We start from the raw sequence: 22,066 nt of genomic DNA on the forward strand, positions 1-22,066 counted from the left end.
CCCGAGAGTGGCGCCAGAGACACCCCCAGCAGCATCACCTGATATCGGTGCCAGAGTCTCCCCCCCAGCAGAGCGACCCCAGAGCGAAGCCAGAGACCCCCCCCAACAGTGCGACCTGAGAGCGGCACCAGAGACCCCCCCCGCAGTGCGACCCGAGAGCGGCAACAGAGCCCCCCCCCCAGCAGCGCGACCGGAGAGCGGCGCCAGAGACCCCCAGCCCCAGCAGTGCGACCCGAGAGCGGAACCAGAGACCCCCCCCGCAGCAGCATCACCCGAAAGCGGCGCCAGAGACCCCCCCCCAGCAGCATCACCCGAAAGCGGCGTCAGAGACCCCGCCGCAGCAGCATCACCCGAGATCGGCACCAGAGACCCCCCCCAGCAGCGCAACCCGAGAGGGGAGCCACAGACCCCCCCCAGCAGTGCGAACCGAGAGCAAAACCAGAGACCCCCCCCAGCAGCATCACTCGAGAGTGACACCAGAGACCCCCCCCAACAGCACCACCTGACAGCGACACCAAAGACCCCCCCCAGCAGCACGATCCGAGAGCGGCGCCAGACACGCCCCCCCCAGCAGCACGAAACGAGAGTGGCGCCAGAGACGCCCCTCCCCCCGAGCAGCGCGACCAGAGAGAGGCGCCAGAGACCTCCCTCAGTCACATCACCCGAGAGCGGTGCCAGACACCCCCCCCCAGCAGCCTCACCTGAATGCGGCGCCAGAGACACCCCCCCAGCAGCGTCACCCGAGAGCAGCGCCAGAGACCCCGCCCCAGCAGGTCGACCCGAGAGCAGTGCCAGAGACCCCCCCCCGCAGCATCACCCAAAAGAGGCGCCAGAGACCTCCCAAGCAGTGTGACCCGAGAGCGGGGCCAATGACCCTCCCCCCCCCGGAGCATCACTCGAGAGCGGAGCCAGAGACCCTCCCCCCCAGCAGTGCCCGGAGAGCTGCGCCAGAGACCCCCCCACCCAGCAACACAATCCGAGAGCGTCTTCCTCCTCGAGAACCTTCGCTCGGACTCGCTGTCTAAGCAAACGTGACTTCCCTTCCTAGACCCGAGTGGGCCGTAAGCCGAGAGATTTCCAGACCCGACACTTATCTCCGTGACAGCGACGGCTGCTCCGCTCCCAGACGGATGGTTCTCGCCTCGCTTCGACCAAGCTCCCGAGCTCGCTGGTCTCGTTTCCGTTCCATCCCCAGACGGGAGGACACCGGGAGGGTTGACTTCTTATCGCTCGCTACCGAACACAGCAGAGGGGGAAAACCAACCAAACAACTTAGCGTTTCAGTCCACAAGGACGGGGCATCGCTTCTCCTCCCACCATCGCACCGCAGCCTCCCACCATCGGCCACCCCCTCCCGCTGCCACTACAGGACCGCGGAGAGAAAGGAGGCCTTGAATCTCTATCCACGCGCTGTTGAACCGCCTACTGCCCCTTCACCAGTCCCCAAGCCACCAGGCTCCGTGCCCCAGCAGGAAGCTCTCTGCCTCAGAAGAAACCTACTGCCAGGACGCTTGAAGATTTCAAAGCACGCACCTCTTACTCACACAGAGCCATGGGAAGGCCGAAGGCTGAAGACCCTTCACGTGTCCCGAGAATCACGCCCAGGAAGCTCAAGTCCATCTCGGACGGTTTCTTCTCTGGCCATGGCCCTGCACTGATTCCTCTGCAAGCGCGGAACAATAAAAACCCAGCGTGAGCTCCCACTCACTACAGTCCCTAACTGCGGGAATTCTATCCTTTAGCCCTTTCCTCCCCTCTGCCCTCTGTATCTGGCCCACTACAAGGACACTGAGTCAGTCAGCCAGGACACAGCCAGGACACACCACCGCTCTCCCTGGCATGACTGGCGTACCTGCAGAATTCCTGTTAGCTCCTGAGCCCTTAACCCATGGAGATGCTCACCTGGAACAGCTCTTGACTTGCAGTAATTTTGCTCATAGTCTCGTTTTCTCTCTCTGTTCATCGCAGAACTGGAGGAGTCTCTTCCAGTTCTGATTCTATGATAAGGGGATGGTTGGATGAAATAACATGATCTTGGTAACTAATTGACCATTCATTACCAGTTGGAAATAGGTCAATGGAGGGATGATAGGAGTTGCTATAGGGAACTTTCTGGGTGTCTGGCTGGTGAGTCTTGCCCCCATGCTCAGGGTTTAGCTGATCGCCATATTTGGGGTCAGGAAGGAATTTTCCTCCAGGGTAGATTGGCAGAGGCCCTGGAGGTTTTTCGCCTTCCTCTGTAGCATTGGGCACAGATCACAGCTGAAGGACTCTCTGCATGTTGGGGCCTTCAAAGTATTTGAAGGCTTCAATATCTGAGACATAGGTGAGAGGATTATTCTAAGAGGGGTGGGCGAGATTCTGTGGCCTGCACTGTGCAGGGGGTCAGACTAGATGATCATAATGGTCCCTTCTGACCTTAAAGTCTATGAGTCTATGGCGAGAGAGGGATTTACGAGGAGGGTGTGTGGGGTGGGAAGGAAGGAAGAAGAGAGGCTGGTAGGACGCAGACCTGGCGAAAGAGGGGTGTGCGAGGAGGGTGTGTGGGGTGGGAAGGAAGGAAGAAGGGAGGCAGGTAGGTCGCAGACCTGGCGAGATAGGGGTGTGAGGGTTGGAAAGGAAGGAAGAAGGGAGGCAGGTAGGACGCAGACCTGGCGAGATAGGGATGTGCGAAGAGGGTGTGTGGGCTACGAAGAAAGGAAGATGGGAGGCTGGTAGGACGCAGACCTGGCGAGATAGGGGTGTGCGAGAAGGGTGTGTGGGTTAGGAAGGAAGGAAGAAGGGAGGCTGGTAGGACGCAGACCTGGCGAGATAGGGGTGTGCGAGGAGAGTGTGTGGGTTAGGAAGGAAGGAAGAAGGGAGGCTGGTAGGTCGCAGACCTAGCGAGAGAGGGGTGTGAGGGTTGGAAAGGAAGGAAGAAGGGAGGCTGGTAGGACGCAGACCTGGCTAGAGAGAGGGATTTACGAGGAGTGTGTGTGGGGTGGGAAGGAAGGAAGAAGGGAGGCAGGTAGGTCGCAGACCTGGCGAGAGAGGGGTGTGCGAGGAGGGTGTGTGGATAAGGAAGGAAGGAAGAAGGGAGGCTGCTAGGTCGCAGACCTAGCGAGAGAGGGGTGTGAGGGTTGGAAAGGAAGGAAGAAGGGAGGCTGGTAGGTCGCAGACCAGGTGAGAGAGGGGTGTGTGGGTTGGGAAGGAAGAAAGAAGGGAGGCTGGTGAGTCGCAGACCTGGTGAGAGAGGGGTGTGCGAGGAGGGTGTGTGGGATGGGAAGGAAGGAAGAAAGGAGGCTGGTAGGACGCAGACCTGGCGAGAGAGGGGTGTGCGAGGAAGGTGTGTGGGTAAGGAAGGAAGGAAGAAGGGAGGCTGGTAGGACGCAGACCTGGCGAGAGAGGAGTGTGCGAGGAAGGTGTGTGGGTAAGGAAGGAAGGAAGAAGGGAGGCTGGTAGGACGCAGACCACCCCCCCAGCAGGATGATTCAAGAGCGGCACCAGATAGCCCCCCACCAGACAACGTCACCCGAGAGTGGCGCCAGAAACACCCCCAGCAGCATCACCTGATATCGGCGCCAGAGTCTCCCCCCCAGCAGAGCGACCCCAGAGCGAAGCCAGAGACCCCCCCCAACAGTGCGACCTGAGAGCGGCACCAGAGACCCCCCGCGAAGTGCAACCCGAGAGCGGCAACAGAGACCCCCGCCCAGCAGCGCGACCGGAGAGCGGCGCCAGAGACCCCCCCCCCCCCCAGCAGTGCGACCCGAGAGCGGAGCCAGAGACCCCCCCGCAGCAGCATCACCCGAAAGCGGCGCCAGAGACCCCCCCCAGCAGCATCAACCGAAAGCGGCGTCAGAGACCCCGCCGCAGCAGCATCACCCGAGATCGGCACCAGAGACCCCCCCCAGCAGCGCAACCCGAGAGGGGAGCCACAGACCCCCCCCCCAGCAGTGCGAACCGAGAGCAAAACCAGAGACCCCCCCAGCAGCATCACTCGAGAGTGACACCAGAGACCCCCCCCAACAGCACCACCTGACAGCGACACCAAAGACCCCCCCCCAGCAGCGCGATCCGAGAGCGGCGCCAGACACGCCCCCCCCAGCAGCACAAAACGAGAGTGGCGCCAGAGACGCCCCCCCCGAGCAGCGCGACCAGAGAGAGGCGCCAGAGACCCCCCTCAGTCGCATCACCTGAGAGCGGCGCCAGACACCCCCCCCAGCAGCCTCACCTGAATGCGGCGCCAGAGACACCCCCCCAGCAGCGTCACCCGAGAGCAGCGCCAGAGACCCCGCCCCAGCAGGTCGACCCGAGAGCGGTGCCAGAGACCCCCCCCGCAGCATCACCCAAAAGAGGCGCCAGAGACCTCCCAAGCAGTGACCCCCGAGAGCGGGGCTAATGACCCTCCCCCCCCCGGAGCATCACTCGAGAGCGGAGCCAGAGACCCTCCCAGCAGCGTGACCGGAGAGATGCGGTAGAGACCCCCCCCAGCAGCGCGACCTGAGAGCGGCGGCAGAGACACCCCAACAGCACGAACCGAGAGAGGCGCCAGAGAGCCCCCCCAGCAACACAATCGGATAGCGGCGCCAGATGACCCCCCCCAGCTGCGGGACCCGAAAGCGGCGCCAAACACCCACCCCCAGCAGTGTCACCCAAATGCGGCGCCAGAGACAACCCCCCAGCAGAGCAACCCCAGAGCGGAGCCAGAGACCCTCCCAGCAGCGTGACCGGAGAGATGCGGTAGAGACCCCCCCCAGCAGCGCGACCTGAGAGCGGCGGCAGAGACACCCCAACAGCACGAACCGAGAGAGGCGCCAGAGAGCCCCCCCAGCAACACAATCGGATAGCGGCGCCAGATGACCCCCCCCAGCTGCGGGACCCGAAAGCGGCGCCAAACACCCACCCCCAGCAGTGTCACCCAAATGCGGCGCCAGAGACAACCCCCCAGCAGAGCAACCCCAGAGCGGCGCCAGAGACTCCCCCCAGCAGCGCGACCCGAGAGATGCCACAGAGACCCCCCCCGAGCAGCACGACCTGAGAGCGGCGGCAGAGACCCCCCCCAGCAGCGCGACCCGAGAGTGGAGCCAGAGACCCCCCCCAGCAGCGTCACCCGAGAGCGGAGCCAGAGACCCCCCCCGGCAGCATCACCCGAGAGCGGAGCCAGAGTCCCTCCCCCCCAGCAGTGCCCGGAGAGCTGCGCCAGAGACCCCCCCACCCAGCAACACAATCCGAGAGCGTCTTCCTCCTCGAGAACCTTCGCTCGGATTCGCTGTCTAAGCAAACGTGACTTCCCTTCCTAGACCCGAGTGGGCCGTAAGCCGAGAGATTTCCAGACCCGACACTTATCTCCGTGACAGCGACGGCTGCTCCGCTCCCAGACGGATGGTTCTCGCCTCGCTTCGACCAAGCTCCCGAGCTCGCTGTTCTCGTTTCCGTTCCATCCCCAGACGGGAGGACACCGGGAGGGTTGACTTCTTATCGCTCGCTACCGAACACAGCAGAGGGGGAAAACCAACCAAACAACTTAGCGTTTCAGTCCACAAGGACGGGGCATCGCTTCTCCTCCCACCATCGCACCGCTGTCTCCCACCATCGGCCACCCCCTCCCGCTGCCACTACAGGACCGCGGAGAGAAAGGAGGCCTTGAATCTCTATCCACGCGCTGTTGAACCGCCTACTGCCCCTTCACCAGTCCCCAAGCCACCAGGCTCCGTGCCCCAGCAGGAAGCTCTCTGCCTCAGAAGAAACCTACTGCCAGGACGCTTGAAGATTTCAAAGCACGCACCTCTTACTCACACAGAGCCATGGGAAGGCCGAAGGCTGAAGACCCTTCACGTGTCCCGAGAATCACGCCCAGGAAGCTCAAGTCCATCTCGGACGGTTTCTTCTCTGGCCATGGCCCTGCACTGATTCCTCTGCAAGCGCGGAACAATAAAAACCCAGCGTGAGCTCCCACTCACTACAGTCCCTAACTGCGGGAATTCTATCCTTTAGCCCTTTCCCCCCCTCTGCCCTCTGTATCTGGCCCACTACAAGGACACTGAGTCAGTCAGCCAGGACACAGCCAGGACACACCACCGCTCTCCCTGGCGTGACTGGCGTACCTGCAGAATTCCTGTTAGCTCCTGAGCCCTTAACCCATGGAGATGCTCACCTGGAATAGCTCTTGACTTGCAGTAATTTTGCCCATAGTCTCGTTTTCTCTCTCTGTTCATCGCAGAACTGGAGGAGTCTCCAATAGTTGACTTTTTCCCCTGGTTCTGAATCCAGCACTTTAGGAAAAGTGAACACGTTGGCATCTCAGTCCGTAATGTCACGTAACCGCTTCTCACATATAAAGTATGCCTCTGGCTTCTACCCTCCCACTGGCACTGCAGAAATACGAGTGGAGAAGAGCGCTTTGAGCCAACATCCAAATAGTTTCCTTACAGAGCAGACCCAGCAGAATTATTCGTACCCAAAAGGAAGCTCATGGCCTGTGATGAAACCGTCAGTTGTCCCCTACTTTTTTGAAGGCTCCCAAGACCACATCTGTGGAGATGTTCACCCAGCAGACCTTCCCATGTCCTGTGGAGGGAGACAGCAGCACTGCGAAGAATAGAGTCTCAAAGGGGTGATCAGTGGAGAAGTTCATTTCCTATTTTGGTCTCTACGTAAGTATGACTGTTTTGAATACATGGTATTGGGGGCTGCACTGTGGAGGGGAGAGATCTAAGGATCCCAGGGGCACAGAGTTTGGGGGATTTAGAGGCTCCAGAGATGGAGGAGAGCATGGAGGAGTGTTTGAGGACCCCAGGGTGGCAGGCAAAGCCAACTCAGCAAGTTCATGGGGAACAATAATTGGAATTAGGGAGAGCTGGAGGTTAAGGGATCCCATGAATGGAGGGATAACCATTGCAGGGAGCAGATTAGAGAACGATATGGCAGACTGGCAGTGCTGGGAAGGAGGAGGAGTGAGGAGGTAGGAGTGCAACGTGAGGGCGTGAAAGAAAGAATAAGAGGCTGACAGGTCCCAGGCCCGGTGAGACAGGGGTGTGTGGGTTAGGAAGAAAGGAAGAAGGGAGGCTGGTAGGTCGCAGACCTGGCGAGGGAGGGGTGTGCGAGGAGGGTGTGTGGGTTAGGAAGGAAGGAAGGAAGAAGGGAGGCTGGTAGGATGCAGACCTGGTGACAGAGGGGTGTGCGAGGAGGGTGTGTGGGTTAGGAAGGAAGGAAGACGGGAGGCTGGTAGGACGCTGACCTGGTGAGAGAGGGGTGTGCGAGGAGGGTGTGTGGGTTGGAAAGGAAGGAAGAAGGGAGGCTGGTAGGTAGCAGACCTGGTGAGAGAGGGGTGTGTGGGTTGGGAAGGAAGGAAGAAGGGAGGCAGGTAGGACGCAGACCTGGCGAGAGAGAGGTGTGCGAGGAAGGTGTGTGGATAAGGAAGGAAGGAAGAAGGGGGGCTGGTAGGTCGCAGACCTGGCGAGAGAGGGGTGTGAGGGTTGGAAAGGAAGGAAGAAGGGAGGCTGGTAGGACGCAGACCTGGCGAGATAGGGGTGTGCGAGAAGAGTGTGTGGGTTAGGAAGAAAGGAAGAAGGGAGGCTGGTAGGACGCAGACCTGGCGAGAGAGGGATTTACGAGGAGGGTGTGTGGGGTGGGAAGGAAGGAAGAAGAGAGGCTGGTAGGACGCAGACCTGGCGAAAGAGGGGTGTGCGAGGAGGGTGTGTGGGGTGGGAAGGAAGGAAGAAGGGAGGCAGGTAGGTCGCAGACCTGGCGAGATAGGGGTGTGAGGGTTGGAAAGGAAGGAAGAAGGGAGGCAGGTAGGACGCAGACCTGGCGAGATAGGGATGTGCGAAGAGGGTGTGTGGGCTACGAAGAAAGGAAGATGGGAGGCTGGTAGGACGCAGACCTGGCGAGATAGGGGTGTGCGAGAAGGGTGTGTGGGTTAGGAAGGAAGGAAGAAGGGAGGCTGGTAGGACGCAGACCTGGCGAGATAGGGGTGTGCGAGGAGAGTGTGTGGGTTAGGAAGGAAGGAAGAAGGGAGGCTGGTAGGTCGCAGACCTAGCGAGAGAGGGGTGTGAGGGTTGGAAAGGAAGGAAGAAGGGAGGCTGGTAGGACGCAGACCTGGCTAGAGAGAGGGATTTACGAGGAGTGTGTGTGGGGTGGGAAGGAAGGAAGAAGGGAGGCAGGTAGGTCGCAGACCTGGCGAGAGAGGGGTGTGCGAGGAGGGTGTGTGGATAAGGAAGGAAGGAAGAAGGGAGGCTGCTAGGTCGCAGACCTAGCGAGAGAGGGGTGTGAGGGTTGGAAAGGAAGGAAGAAGGGAGGCTGGTAGGTCGCAGACCAGGTGAGAGAGGGGTGTGTGGGTTGGGAAGGAAGAAAGAAGGGAGGCTGGTGAGTCGCAGACCTGGTGAGAGAGGGGTGTGCGAGGAGGGTGTGTGGGATGGGAAGGAAGGAAGAAAGGAGGCTGGTAGGACGCAGACCTGGCGAGAGAGGGGTGTGCGAGGAAGGTGTGTGGGTAAGGAAGGAAGGAAGAAGGGAGGCTGGTAGGACGCAGACCTGGCGAGAGAGGAGTGTGCGAGGAAGGTGTGTGGGTAAGGAAGGAAGGAAGAAGGGAGGCTGGTAGGACGCAGACCACCCCCCCAGCAGGATGATTCAAGAGCGGCACCAGATAGCCCCCCACCAGACAACGTCACCCGAGAGTGGCGCCAGAAACACCCCCAGCAGCATCACCTGATATCGGCGCCAGAGTCTCCCCCCCAGCAGAGCGACCCCAGAGCGAAGCCAGAGACCCCCCCCCAACAGTGCGACCTGAGAGCGGCACCAGAGACCCCCCGCGAAGTGCAACCCGAGAGCGGCAACAGAGACCCCCGCCCAGCAGCGCGACCGGAGAGCGGCGCCAGAGACCCCCCCCCCCCCCAGCAGTGCGACCCGAGAGCGGAGCCAGAGACCCCCCCGCAGCAGCATCACCCGAAAGCGGCGCCAGAGACCCCCCCCAGCAGCATCAACCGAAAGCGGCGTCAGAGACCCCGCCGCAGCAGCATCACCCGAGATCGGCACCAGAGACCCCCCCCAGCAGCGCAACCCGAGAGGGGAGCCACAGACCCCCCCCCCAGCAGTGCGAACCGAGAGCAAAACCAGAGACCCCCCCAGCAGCATCACTCGAGAGTGACACCAGAGACCCCCCCCAACAGCACCACCTGACAGCGACACCAAAGACCCCCCCCCAGCAGCGCGATCCGAGAGCGGCGCCAGACACGCCCCCCCCAGCAGCACAAAACGAGAGTGGCGCCAGAGACGCCCCCCCCGAGCAGCGCGACCAGAGAGAGGCGCCAGAGACCCCCCTCAGTCGCATCACCTGAGAGCGGCGCCAGACACCCCCCCCAGCAGCCTCACCTGAATGCGGCGCCAGAGACACCCCCCCAGCAGCGTCACCCGAGAGCAGCGCCAGAGACCCCGCCCCAGCAGGTCGACCCGAGAGCGGTGCCAGAGACCCCCCCCGCAGCATCACCCAAAAGAGGCGCCAGAGACCTCCCAAGCAGTGACCCCCGAGAGCGGGGCTAATGACCCTCCCCCCCCCGGAGCATCACTCGAGAGCGGAGCCAGAGACCCTCCCAGCAGCGTGACCGGAGAGATGCGGTAGAGACCCCCCCCAGCAGCGCGACCTGAGAGCGGCGGCAGAGACACCCCAACAGCACGAACCGAGAGAGGCGCCAGAGAGCCCCCCCAGCAACACAATCGGATAGCGGCGCCAGATGACCCCCCCCAGCTGCGGGACCCGAAAGCGGCGCCAAACACCCACCCCCAGCAGTGTCACCCAAATGCGGCGCCAGAGACAACCCCCCAGCAGAGCAACCCCAGAGCGGCGCCAGAGACTCCCCCCAGCAGCGCGACCCGAGAGATGCCACAGAGACCCCCCCCGAGCAGCACGACCTGAGAGCGGCGGCAGAGCCCCCCCCCCAGCAGCGCGACCTGAGAGCGGCGGCAGAGACCCCCCCAGCAGCGTCAGCCGAGAGCGGAGCCAGAGACCCCCCCCAGCAGCATCACCCGAGAGCGGAGCCAGAGACCCTCCCCCCCAGCAGTGCCCGGAGAGCTGCGCCAGAGATCCCCCCACCCAGCAACACAATCCGAGAGCGTCTTCCTCCTCGAGAACCTCCGCTCGGACTCGCTGTCTAAGCAAACGTGACTTCCCTTCCTAGACCCGAGTGGGCCGTCAGCCGAGAGATTTCCAGACCCGACACTTATCTCCGTGACAGCGACGGCTGCTCCGCTCCCAGACGGACGGTTCTCGCCTCGCTTCGACCAAGCTCCCGAGCTCGCTGTTCTCGTTTCCGTTCCATCCCCAGACGGGAGGACACCGGGAGGGTTGACTTCTTATCGCTCGCTACCGAACACAGCAGAGGGGGAAAACCAACCAAACAACTTAGCGTTTCAGTCCACAAGGACGCGGCATCGCTTCTCCTCCCACCATCGCACCGCAGCCTCCCACCATCGGCCACCCCCTCCCGCTGCCACTACAGGACCGCGGAGGAGAAAGGAGGCCTTGAATCTCTATCCACGCGCTGTTGAACCGCCTACTGCCCCTTCACCAGCCCCCAAGCCACCAGGCTCCGTGCCCCAGCAGGAAGCTCTCTGCCTCAGAAGAAACCTACTGCCAGGACGCTTGAAGATTTCAAAGCACGCATCTCTTACTCACACAGAGCCATGGGAAGGCCGAAGGCTGAAGACCCTTCACGTGTCCCGAGAATCACGCCCAGGAAGCTCAAGTCCATCTCGGACGGTTTCTTCTCTGGCCATGGCCCTGCACTGATTCCTCTGCAAGTGCGGAACAATAAAAACCCAGCGTGAGCTCCCACTCACTACAGTCCCTAACTGCGGGAATTCTATCCTTTAGCCCTTTCCCCCCCTCTGCCCTCTGTATCTGGCCCACTACAAGGACACTGAGTCAGTCAGCCAGGACACAGCCAGGACACACCACCGCTCTCCCTGGCGTGACTGGCGTACCTGCAGAATTCCTGTTAGCTCCTGAGCCCTTAACCCATGGAGATGCTCACCTGGAACAGCTCTTGACTTGCAGTAATTTTGCTCATAGTCTCGTTTTCTCTCTCTGTTCATCGCAGAACTGGAGGAGTCTCCAATAGTTGACTTTTTCCCCTGGTTCTGAATCCAGCACTTTAGGAAAAGTGAACACGTTGGCATCTCAGTCCGTAATGTCACGTAACCGCTTCTCACATATAAAGTATGCCTCTGGCTTCTACCCTCCCACTGGCACTGCAGAAATACGAGTGGAGAAGAGCGCTTTGAGCCAACATCCAAATAGTTTCCTTACAGAGCAGACCCAGCAGAATTATTCGTACCCAAAAGGAAGCTCATGGCCTGTGATGAAACCGTCAGTTGTCCCCTACTTTTTTGAAGGCTCCCAAGACCACATCTGTGGAGATGTTCACCCAGCAGACCTTCCCATGTCCTGTGGAGGGAGACAGCAGCACTGCGAAGAATAGAGTCTCAAAGGGGTGATCAGTGGAGAAGTTCATTTCCTATTTTGGTCTCTACGTAAGTATGACTGTTTTGAATACATGGTATTGGGGGCTGCACTGTGGAGGGGAGAGATCTAAGGACCCCAGGGGCACAGAGTTTGGGGGATTTAGAGGCTCCAGAGATGGAGGAGAGCATGGAGGAGTGTTTCAGGACCCCAGGGTGGCAGGCAAAGCCAACTCAGCAAGTTCATGGGGAACAATAATTGGAATTAGGGAGAGCTGGGGGTTAAGGGATCCCATGAATGGAGGGATAACCATTGCAGGGAGCAGATTAGGGAACGATATGGCAGGCTGGCAGTGCTGGGAAGGAGAAGGAGTGAGGAGGTAGGAGTGCAACTTGAGGGCGTGAAAGAAAGAATAAGAGGCTGACAGGTCCCAGGCCCGGTGAGACAGGGGTGTGTGGGTTGGAAAGGAAGGAAGAAGGGAGGCTGGTAGGTCACAGACCTGGCGAGGGAGGGGTGTGCGAGGAGGGTGTGTGGGTTAGGAAGGAAGGAAGGAAGAAGGGAGGCTGGTAGGATGCAGACCTGGTGACAGAGGGGTGTGCGAGAAGGGTGTGTGGGTTAGGAAGGAAGGAAGAAGGGAGGCTGGTAGGACGCAGACCTGGCGAGAGAGGGATTTACGAGAAGGGTATGTGGGGTGGGAAGGAAGGAAGAAGGGAGGCTGGTAGGACGCAGACCTGGCGAAAGAGGGGTGTGCGAGGACGGTGTGTGGGGTGGGTGTGTGGGTAAGAAAGGAAGGAAGAAGGGAGGCTGGTAGGACGCAGACCTGGCGAGATAGGGGTGTGCGAGGAGGGTGTGTGGGTAAGGAAGGAAGGAAGAAGGGAGGCTGGTAGGACGCAGACCTGGCAAGAGAGGGATTTACGAGGAGGGCGTGAGGGGTGGGAAGGAAGGAAGAAGGGAGGCTGGTAGGTCGCAGACCTGGCGAGAGAGGAGTGTGCGAGGAGGGTGTGTGGGTAAGGAAGGAAGGAAGAAGGGAGGCTGGTAGGTCGCAGACCTGGCGAGAGAGGGGTGTGAGGGTTGGAAAGGAAGGAAGAAGGGAGGCTGGTAGGTCGCAGACCTGGTGAGAGAGGGGTGTGTGGGTTGGGAAGGAAAGAAGAAGGGAGGCTGGTGGGTCACAGAGCTGGTGAGAGAGGGGTGTGCGAGGAGGGTGTGTGGGATGGGAAGGAAGGAAGAAGGGAGGCTGGTTGGACGGAGACCTGGCGAGAGAGGGATGTGAGGGTTAGGAAGGAAGGAAGAAGGGAGGCTGGTAGGTCGCACACCTGGCGAGAGAGGGGTGTGTGAGGAGGGTGTGTGGGTAAGGAAGGAAGGAAGGAAGAAGGGAGGCTGGTAGGTCACAGTCCTGGCGAGAGAGGGGTGTGAGGGTTGGAAAGGAAGGAAGAAGGGAGGATGGTAGGTCGCAGACCTGGCGGGAGAGGGGTGTGCGAGGAAGGTGTGTGGGTAAGGAAGGAAGGAAGGAAGGAAGAAGGGAGGCTGGTAGGTCACAGTCCTGGCGAGAGAGGGGTGTGAGGGTTGGAAAGGAAGGAAGAAGGGAGGATGGTAGGTCGCAGACCTGGCGAGAGAGGGATGTGAGGGTTAGGAAGGAAGGAAGAAGGGAGGCTGGTAGGTCGCACACCTGGCAAGAGAGGGGTGTGTGAAGAGGGTGTGTGGGATGGGAAGGAAGGAAGAAGGGAGGCTGGTAGGACGCAGACCTGGCGAGAGAGTGATGTGCGAGGAGGGTGTGTGGTTGGGAAGGAAGGAAGAAGGGAGGCTGACAAGTCCCAGATCTTGCGAGAGAGGGGTGTGCGAGGTAGGGTGTGTGGTTTCGGAAGGAAGGAAGAAGGGATGCTGGTAGGACGCAGACCTGGCGAGAGAGGGGTGTGCGAGAAGGGTGTGTGGGGTGGAAAGGAAGGAAGATGGGAGGCTGGTAGGATGCTGAGCTGGCGAGATAGTGGTGTGCGAGGAGGGTGTGTGGGTCGGGAAGGAAGGAAGAAGGGAGGCTGGTGGGTCACAGACCTGGCGAGAGAGGGGTGTGCGAGGAGGGTGTGTGGGTTAGTGTGACGGACCGGGCCGTGTCTGGGCACAGCTTAGGGCGTCCGCTAAGGGCGAATTGCTCAAATCCGGGGCTCTTTACAGTCCCCCTGACTGGCGACCTCTCCAAACAGACCACCAACCAGTCTCACAGAGCGCTTCAGCAGCCTGCCTGAAGCCTCCCGAGCAAAACCCCTCCGACACCCCTGCAATATCCGTGCCCCAGATGGCCCCGGGCCTATACACAGGTGGGGGGTCCTAGCACCCAATCCCACCTACCCCGAACAAGTCCTGTCCGGTTCCAAGAAACTAGCCACAGATCCCTGGTCAATTTACCCTCTGGATCTTACCCACAAATCACGCTCTGCCAATCCTTTAGAATCTATATCTAAAGGTTTATTATTACAGGAAAGAAAAGCATGAGAGTAAGGTTATTAAAGTACAGTACGTTACATGCACCGAATCTCCCAGTTCTCGATGCAGGCTCTAGCAGAGATGTTGCAGCTGCTGGTTTAAAAGTTCTTATTGCACATCCTACGATCAGTATGGGTTCACAGGTCTTCCGGGCTCTTCAATCCCTGCAGTGCTGCCTCTGGGATGAAGTGCTGAGCTGAGAACAAAATGGCATCGACCACATGGCCTCTTTATACTCCTTCCTGGCCTCTTCTAGTATGTAGCAGGTCACCTGGTCCTCAGCCTCTCTGTGTTCCCTGCTGGCTGCTCTCAGGACAGCCCCCATTCTTTGGGTGTGTCTTTGGCCCATTGAGAACCATTGTTCCACAGGAAATTAGCATGTCCACAGGCTCGGCCCTGCCCAATGCTTAACCACATGCAGGGAAATCTTCAGTTTCCACACAGATTACAGATCTACACACACAGACATTATATACTCACATAAACAGTGTACACAGAATCAGAAAACAACAAGCTCCCATTCAATACCCCACATGGCTCCCTTTCATACAGATTTCTGGGGCCAGCACCCCTACTTAGGGGTGCAGCAGCGATCTAGCTGCTTCCCTCCCACTCGGTAATGTGACAGTTAGGAAGGAAGGAAGAAGGGAGACTGGTAGGACGCAGACCTGGCGAGAGAGGGGTGTGCGAGGAGGATGTGTGGGTTGGGAAGGAAGGAAGAAGGGAGGCTGGTAGGACGCAGACCTGGCGAGAGAGGGGTGTGCGAGGAGGGTGTGTGGGTTAGGAAGGAAGGAAGGAAGGAAGGAAGGAAGAAGGGAGGCTGGGAGGATGCAGACCTGGCAAGATACGGGTGTTCGAGGAGGGTGTGCGGGTTAGGAAGGAAGGAAGAAGGGAGGCTGATAGGTCGCAGACCTGGCGAGAGAGGGGTGTGCCAGGAGGGTGTGTGGGTTAGGAAGGAAGGAAGAAGGGAGGCTGGTAGGTCGCAGACCTGGCGATAGAGGGATGTGCGAGGATGGTGTGTGGATTAGGAAGGAAGGAAGAAAGTAGGCTGGTAGGACGCAGACCTGGCGAGATAGGGGTGTGCGAGGAGGGTGTGTGGGTCGGGAAGGAAGGAAGAAGGGACGCTGGTAGGATGCAGACCTAGCGAGAGAGGGGTGTGCTAAGAGGGTGTGCGGGTTGGGAAGGAAGGCAGAAGGGAGGCTGGTAGTTCGCAGACCTGGCGAGAGAGGGGTGTGCGAGGACGGTGTGTGGGTTGGGAAGGAAGGAAGAAGGGAGGCTGGTAGGACGCAGACCTGGCAAGAGAGGGGTGTGCGAGGAGGGTGTGTGGGTTAGGAAGGAAGGAAGAAGGGAGGCTGGAAGGTCGCCGACCTGGCAAGGGAGGGGTGTGTGAGGAGGGTGTGTGGGTTGGGAAGGAAGGAAGAAGGGAGGCTGGTAGGACGCAGACCTGGCGAGAGAGGGGTGTGCGAGGAGGGTGTGTGGGATGGGAAGGAAGGAAGAAGGGAGGCTGGTAGGACGCAGACCTGGCGAGAGAGGGGTTTACGAGGTGGGTGTGTGGGTTGGGAAGGAAGGAAGAAGGAAGGCTGGTAGGATGCAGACCTGGCGAGATAGGGGTGTGCGAGGAGGGTGTGTGGGCTGGGAAGGAAGGAGGAAGTGAGGCTGGTAGGATGCAGACCTGGTGAGAGAGGGGTGTACGAGGTGGGTGTGTGGGTTAGGAAGGAAGAAGGGAGGCGGGTAGATCAAAGACCTGGCAAGATAGGGGTGTGTGAGGAGGGTGTGTGGGTTGGGAAGGAAGGAAGAAGGGAGGTTGGTAGGATGCAGACCTGGAGAGAAAGGGGTGTGCGAGGAGGGTGTGTGTGTTAGGAAGGAAGGAAGAAGGGAGGCTAGTAGGACACAGACCCGGCGAGATAGGGGTGTGCGAGGAGAGTGTGTGGGTTAGGAAGGAACAAAGAAGGGAGGCTGACAGTTCCCAGACCTGGCGAGAGAGGGGTGTGCGAGGTAGGGTGTGTGGGTTAGGAAGGAAGGAAGAAGGCATGCTGGTAGGACGCACACCTGGCGAGAGAGGGGTGTGCGAGAAGGGTGTGTGGGGTGGGAAGGAAGGAAGGAAGAAGGGAGTGTGGTAGGACGCAGACCTTGCGAGACAGGTGTGTGCGAGGAGGGTGTGTGGGGTGGAAAGTAACGAAGAAGGGAGGCTGGTAGGACGCAGATGTGTCGAGAGAGGGGTGTGCGAGGACAGTGTGTGGGATGGAAAGGAAGGAAGAAGGGAGGCTGGTAGGACGCAGATCTGGCAAGAGAGGGGTGTGCGAGGACGGTGTGTGGGTTGGGAAGGAAGGAAGAAGGGAGGCTGGTAGGATGCAGATCTGGCGAGAGAGGGGTGTGCGAGGAGTGTGTGTAGGTTAGGAAGGAAGGAAGAAGGGAGGATGGGAGTTCGCAGACCAGGCGAGAGAGGGGTGTGTGAGGAGGGTGTGTGGGTTGAAAAGGAAGGAAGAAGGGATGTTGGCAGGACGCAGACATGGAGATATAGGGGTGTGAGAGGTGGGTGTGTGGGTTAGGAAGGGAGGAAGGAAGGAGGAAGGGAGGCTTGTAGGTCGCAGACCTAGCGATAGAGGGGTGTCGGAGGAGGGTGTGTGGGTTAGGAAGGAAGGAAGAAGGGAGGCTGGTAGGTGGCAGACCTGGCGAGAGAGATGTGTGCGAGGAGGGTGTGTGGGTTGGGAAGTAACGAAGAAGGGAGGCTGGTAGGACGCAGATCTGGCGAGAGAGGGGTGTGCGAGGAGGGTGTGTAGGTTGGGAAGGAAGGAAGAAGGGAGGATGGGAGTTCGCAGACCAGGCGAGAGAGGGGTGTGTGAGGAGGGTGTGTGGGTTGAGAAGGAAGGAAGAAGGGATGTTGGCAGGACGCAGACATGGCGAGATAGGGGTGTGAGAGGTGGGTGTGTGGGTTAGGAATGGAGGAAGGAAGGAGGAAGGGAGGCTGGTAGGTCGCAGACCTGGCGATAGAGGGGTGTCGGAGGAGGGTGTGTGGGTTAGGAAGGAAGGAAGAAGGGAGGCTGGTAGGACGCAGACCTGGTGAGAGAGGGGTGTGCGAGGAGGGTGTGCGGGTTAGGAAGGAAGGAAGGAAGAAGGGAGGGTGGTAGGATGCAGACCTGATGATAGAGGGGTGTGCGAGGAGCCTCTGTGGGTTAGGAAGGAAGGAAGGAAGAAGGAGTGGGGGTGCTGTTGGACTGGGGGTGTGGTGGATTGGAGGTGGGATGAAAGGGGGGCTGGGTTGAGCTGAGGTAGACGGAGTGGGGGTGCTGTTGGAGTGGGGGTGTGGTGGATGTGGAGTAAAAGGGGGTGCGGGTTGGGCTGAGGCAGAGAGAGTGGGGGTGTTGTTGGACTGGGGATGTGATGGATTGGGGGTGGCGTGTAAGGGGGGCTGGTTGGGCTGAGGCACAGGGAGTGGGGTTGCTATTGGACTGGGGGTGTAATGGATTGGTGGGCTGGAGTGAAAGGGGATGTGGGTTGGGCTGAGGGAGTGGGGGTGCTGTTGGACTGGAGGTATGATGGATTGGGGGTGGATTGAAAGGGGGTGTGGGTTGGGCTGAGGTAGAGGGAGTGGGGTTGCTATTGGACTTGGGGTGAGATGGATTGGGCGGGTGGAGTGAAAGGGGGTGTGGGGTGGGCTGAGGTAGAGGGAGTGGGGGTTGCTGTTGGACTGGGGTGTGATGGATTGGGGTGTGGAGTTAGAGGGGGCCTGGGTTGGGCTGAGGTAGAGGGAGTGGGGGTGCTGTTGGACTGTGGGTGTGATGGATTGGGGGTGGAATGAAAGGGGGGCTGAATTGGGGTGAGGTAGAGGGAGTGGGAGTGCTATTGGACTGGGGGTGTGATCGATTGGGGGTGGGGTGGAACAGGGTCTGGTTTGGGCTGAGGTAGAGGGAGTGGGGGTGCTGTTGGACTGAGGGTGTGATGGATTGGGGGGTGGGATGAAAGGGGGGCTGCTTTGGGCTGAGGTAGAGGAAGTGGGGGTGCTGTTGGACTGTGGGTGTGATGGATTGGGGGTAGGATGAAAGGGGGCTAGGTTCGGGTGAGGTAGAGGGAGTGGGAGTGCTATTGGACTGGGGGTGTGATCGATTGGGGGTGGGGTGAAACGGGGGCTGGGTTGGGCTGAGGCAGAGGGAGTGGGGTTGCTATTAGACTGGGGGTGTGATGGATTGGTGGGGTGAAAGGGGTTGTGGGTTGGGCTGAGGCAGAGGGAGTGGGGGTGCTGTTGGACTGGGGGTATGATGGATTGGAGGTGAGTTGAAAGGGGGTGTGGGTTGGGCTGAGGTAGAGGGAGTAGAGGTGCTATTGGACTGGGCGTGTGGTGGATTGGGGTGAAGTGAAAGGGGGGCAGGTTGGGCTGAGGTAGAAGGAGTGGGGGTGCTGTTGGATTGGAGGTGTGATGGATTGGGTGGTGAGTTGAAAGGGGGTGTGGGTTGGGTTGAGGGAGAGGGAGTGGGGTTGCTATTAGACTGGGGGTGTGATGGATTGGGGGTGGGATGAAACGGGGCTGGGTTGTGTTTAGGTAGAGGGAATGGCGTGCTGTTGGACTAGGGATGTGATGGATTGGGGGTGGGATGAAAGGGGGTGTGGGTTGGACTGAGGGAGATGGAGTGGGGTTGCTATTGGACTGGGGGTGTCATGGATTGGTGGAGTGAAAGGGGTTGTTGGTTGGACTGAGGGAGAGGGAGTGGGGTTGCTATTGGACTGGGGGTGTCATGGATTGGGGTGGTCGACTAAAAGGGGGTGTGGGTTGAGCTGAGGTAGAGGAAGTGGGTGTGGTGTTGGACTGGGGGTGTGGTGGATTTGGGGTGGGATGAAAGGGGGTGTGCGTTGGGCTGAAGTAGAGGGAATGGTGTGCTGTTGGACTGGGGGTGTGATGGACAGGGGGCGGTGTGAAAGGGGGTGTGTGTTGGGATGAGGTAGACGGAGTGCCGGTGCTGTTGGACTGGGGGTGTGATGGATGGTGGTGTAATGAAAGGAGGCTGGGTTGGGCTGAGGTAGAGGGAGTGGGGCTGCTGTTGAATTTGGAGTGTGATGGATTGGGGGTGGGGTGAAAGGAGGTGTGGGTTGGGCTGAGGTAGAGGGAGTGGGGCTGCTGTTGGACTGGGGGTGTGATGGATTGGGGGTGGGGTGAAAGCAGGCTGGGGTGGGCTGAGGTAGAGGGAGTAGGGGTGCAGTTGGACTCGGGGTATGATGGATTCGGAGGTGGAGTGAAAGGGGGTGTGGATTGGGCTGATGTAGAAGGAGTGAGGGTGCTGTTGGACTGGGGTGTGATGGATTGGGGGGTGGGATAAAAGGGGGGCTGGGTTGGGCTTAGGTAGAGGAAGTTGGTGTTAGGTTGGACTGGGCGTTTGATGGATTGGGAGTGGGATGAAAGGGGGTGTGGGTTGGGTTGAGGGAGAGGGAGTTGGGTTGCTATTGGACTGGGGGTGTGATGGATGGGGGAGTGGGATGAAAGGGGCTGTGCGTTGGGCTCAGGTAGATGGAGTGGGGGTTCTGTTGGACTGGGGGTGTGATGGATTGGGGGTGGGTGAAAGGGGGTGTGGGTTGGGCTGAGGTAGAAGGAGTCGGGGTGCTGTTAGAGTGGGGGTGTGGTGGATACGGGGGTGGGGTGAAAGCGGGCTGGGTTTGGCTGAGGTACAGGGAGTGGGGGTGCTGTTGGACTGGGCGTGTGATGGATTCAGGGGTAGGGTGAAAGGGGGGCTGGGTAGGGCTGAGGTAGAAGGTGTGGGGTTGCTGTTGGACTGGGGGTGTGATTGACAGAGGGTGGTGTGAAAGGGGGTGTGTGTTGGGATGAGGTAGAGGGAATGGCGGTGCTGTTGGACTGGTGGTATGCTGTATTGGGGGTGTAGTGAAAGGGGGCTGGGTTGGGCTGAGGTAGAGGAAGTGGGGGTGTTGTTGGACTGAGGGTGTGATGGATTCAGGGGTGCGGTCAAAGGGGGGCTGGGTTGGGGTGAGGTAGAGGGACGGTGTGCTCTTGGACTGCGGATTTAATGGATGGGGGTGGGATGAAAGGGGGCTGGGTAGGGCTGAGGTAGAGGGAGGGGGTGCTCTTGGACTGCAGATTTAATGGATGGGGGTGGGATGAAAGGGGGTATGGGTTGGGCTGAGGTAGAGGGAGTGGGGGTGTTGTTGGACTGAGGGTGTGATGGATTCAGGGGAGCGGTCAAAGGGGGGCTGGGTTGGGGTGAGGTAGAGGGACGGTGTGCTCTTGGACTGCGGATTTAATGGATGGGGGTGGGATGAAAGGGGGTATGGGTTGGGCTGAGGTAGAGGGAGTGGGGGTGCTGTTGGACTGGGGGTGTGATGGATTGGGGGATGGGATGAAAGGGGGTGTGGTTTGGGATGAGGTAGAGGGAGTTGGGGTGCTGTTGTACTGGGGGTGTGGTGGATTGGGGGTGGGGTGAAAGGGAGCTGGGTTGGGCTGAGGTAGAGGGAGTGGGGGTGCTGTTGGACTGGGGGTGTGATGGATTCGGGGTAGGGTGAAAAGGGGCTGGGTTGGGCTGAGGTAGAGGGAGTTCGGGTGCTGTTGGACTGGGGGTGTGATGGATTGGGGGTGGCGTGAAAGGGGGCTGGGTTAGGCTGAGGTAGAGGGAGTGGGGGTGATGTTGGACTGGGGGTGTGATGGATTGGGGGTGGCGTGAAAGGGGGCTGGGTTGGGCTGAGGTAGAGGGAGTTGGGGTGCTGTTGGACTGGGGGTGTGATGGATTGGGGGTGGGATGAAAGGGGGCTGGGTTAGGCTGAGGTAGAGGGAGTGGGGGAGCTGTTGGACTGGGGATGTGATGGATTGGGGGTGAGATGAAAGGGGGCTGGGTTGTGTTTAGGTAGAGGGAGTGGGGGTGCTGTTGGACTGGGGGTGTGATGGATTGGGAGGTGAGTTGAAAGGGGGTGAGGGTTGGGTTGAAGGAGAGGGAGTGGGGTTGCTATTGGACTGGGGGTGTGATGGATTGGGGTGGTCGGCTAAAAGGGGGTTTGGGATGAGCTGAGGTAGAGGAAGTGGGTGTGTTGTTGGACTGGGGGTGTGGTGGATTTGGGGTGGGATGAAAGGGGGTGTGCGTTGGGCTGAGGGAGAGGGAATGGTGTGCTGTTGGACTGGGGGTGTGATGGACAGGGGGCGGTGTGAAAGGGGGTGTGTGTTGGGATGAGGTAGAGGGAGTGCCGGTGCTGTTGGACTGGGGGTGTGATGGATGGTGGTGTAGTGAAAGGAGGCTGGGTTGGGCTGAGGTAGAGGGAGTGGGGGTGCTGTTGAATTTGGAGTGTGGGGGATTGGAGGTGTAGTGAAAGGAGGCTGGGTTGGGCTGAGGTAGAGGAAGTGGGGGTGCTGTTGGACTCGGGGTGTGGTGGATGGGTGTACGGTAAAAGGGGGTGCAGGTTGCGCTCAGAGGGAGTGGGGGTGCTGTTGGACTGGGGTGTGATGGATTGGGGTGGAATGAAATGGGGCTGGGTTAGGCTGAGGCAGACGGAGTGGGGTTGCTATTGGATTGGGGGTGTGATGGATTGGTGGGGTGAAAGGGGTTGTGGGTTGGGCTGAGGGAGTGGGGGTGCTGTTGGACTGAGGGTGTGATGGATTGGGGGGTGGGATGAAAGGGGGGCTGCTTTGTGCTGAGGTAGAGGAAGTGGGGGTGCTGTTGGACTGTGGGTGTGATGGATTGGGGGTAGGATGAAAGGGGGCTAGGTTCGGGTGAGGTAGAGGGAGTGGGAGTGCTATTGGACTGGGGGTGTGATCGATTGGGGGTGGGGTGAAACGGGGGCTGGGTTGGGCTGAGGCAGAGGGAGTGGGGTTGCTATTGGACTGGGGGTGTGATGGATTGGTGGGGTGAAAGGGGTTGTGGGTTGGGCTGAGGCAGAGGGAGTGGGGGTGCTGTTGGACTGGGGGTATGATGGATTGGAGGTGAGTTGAAAAGGGGTGTGGGTTGGGCTGAGGTAGAGGGAGTAGAGGTGCTATTGGACTGGGCGTGTGGTGGATTAGGGGTGAAGTGAAAGGGGGGCAGGTTGGGCTGAGGTAGAAGGAGTGGGGGTGCTGTTGGATTGGAGGTGTGATGGATTGGGTGGTGAGTTGAAAGGGGGTGTGGGTTGGGTTGAGGGAGAGGGAGTGGGGTTGCTATTGGACTGGGGGTGTGATGGATTGGGGGTGGGATGAAACGG

At 59.8% G+C, this 22,066-nt stretch overlaps 2 long non-coding RNA genes across 2 annotated transcripts; both read right to left on the bottom strand.

Moving 5' to 3' along the window:
• Nucleotides 1-962: 962 nt before the first annotated feature.
• LOC142825987 (uncharacterized) lies at nt 963-1,983 on the bottom strand. Its single transcript, XR_012900281.1, has 3 exons — nt 1,903-1,983; nt 1,545-1,663; nt 963-1,233 (listed from the first exon to the last, which is right to left on the bottom strand). It is a non-coding gene; the product is annotated as an uncharacterized LOC142825987 (long non-coding RNA).
• A 7,974-nt stretch (nt 1,984-9,957) lies between these two features.
• On the bottom strand, nt 9,958-11,445 carry LOC102459223 (uncharacterized). The gene is made up of 4 exons (XR_012900282.1): nt 11,307-11,445; nt 11,004-11,220; nt 10,646-10,764; nt 9,958-10,333 (listed from the first exon to the last, which is right to left on the bottom strand). It is a non-coding gene; the product is annotated as an uncharacterized LOC102459223 (long non-coding RNA).
• Between the last annotated feature and the right edge of the window lie 10,621 nt (nt 11,446-22,066).

This window comes from Pelodiscus sinensis, unplaced genomic scaffold (genome assembly GCF_049634645.1).
Source record: "Pelodiscus sinensis isolate JC-2024 unplaced genomic scaffold, ASM4963464v1 ctg170, whole genome shotgun sequence".
Taxonomy (NCBI): domain Eukaryota; kingdom Metazoa; phylum Chordata; order Testudines; family Trionychidae; genus Pelodiscus; species Pelodiscus sinensis.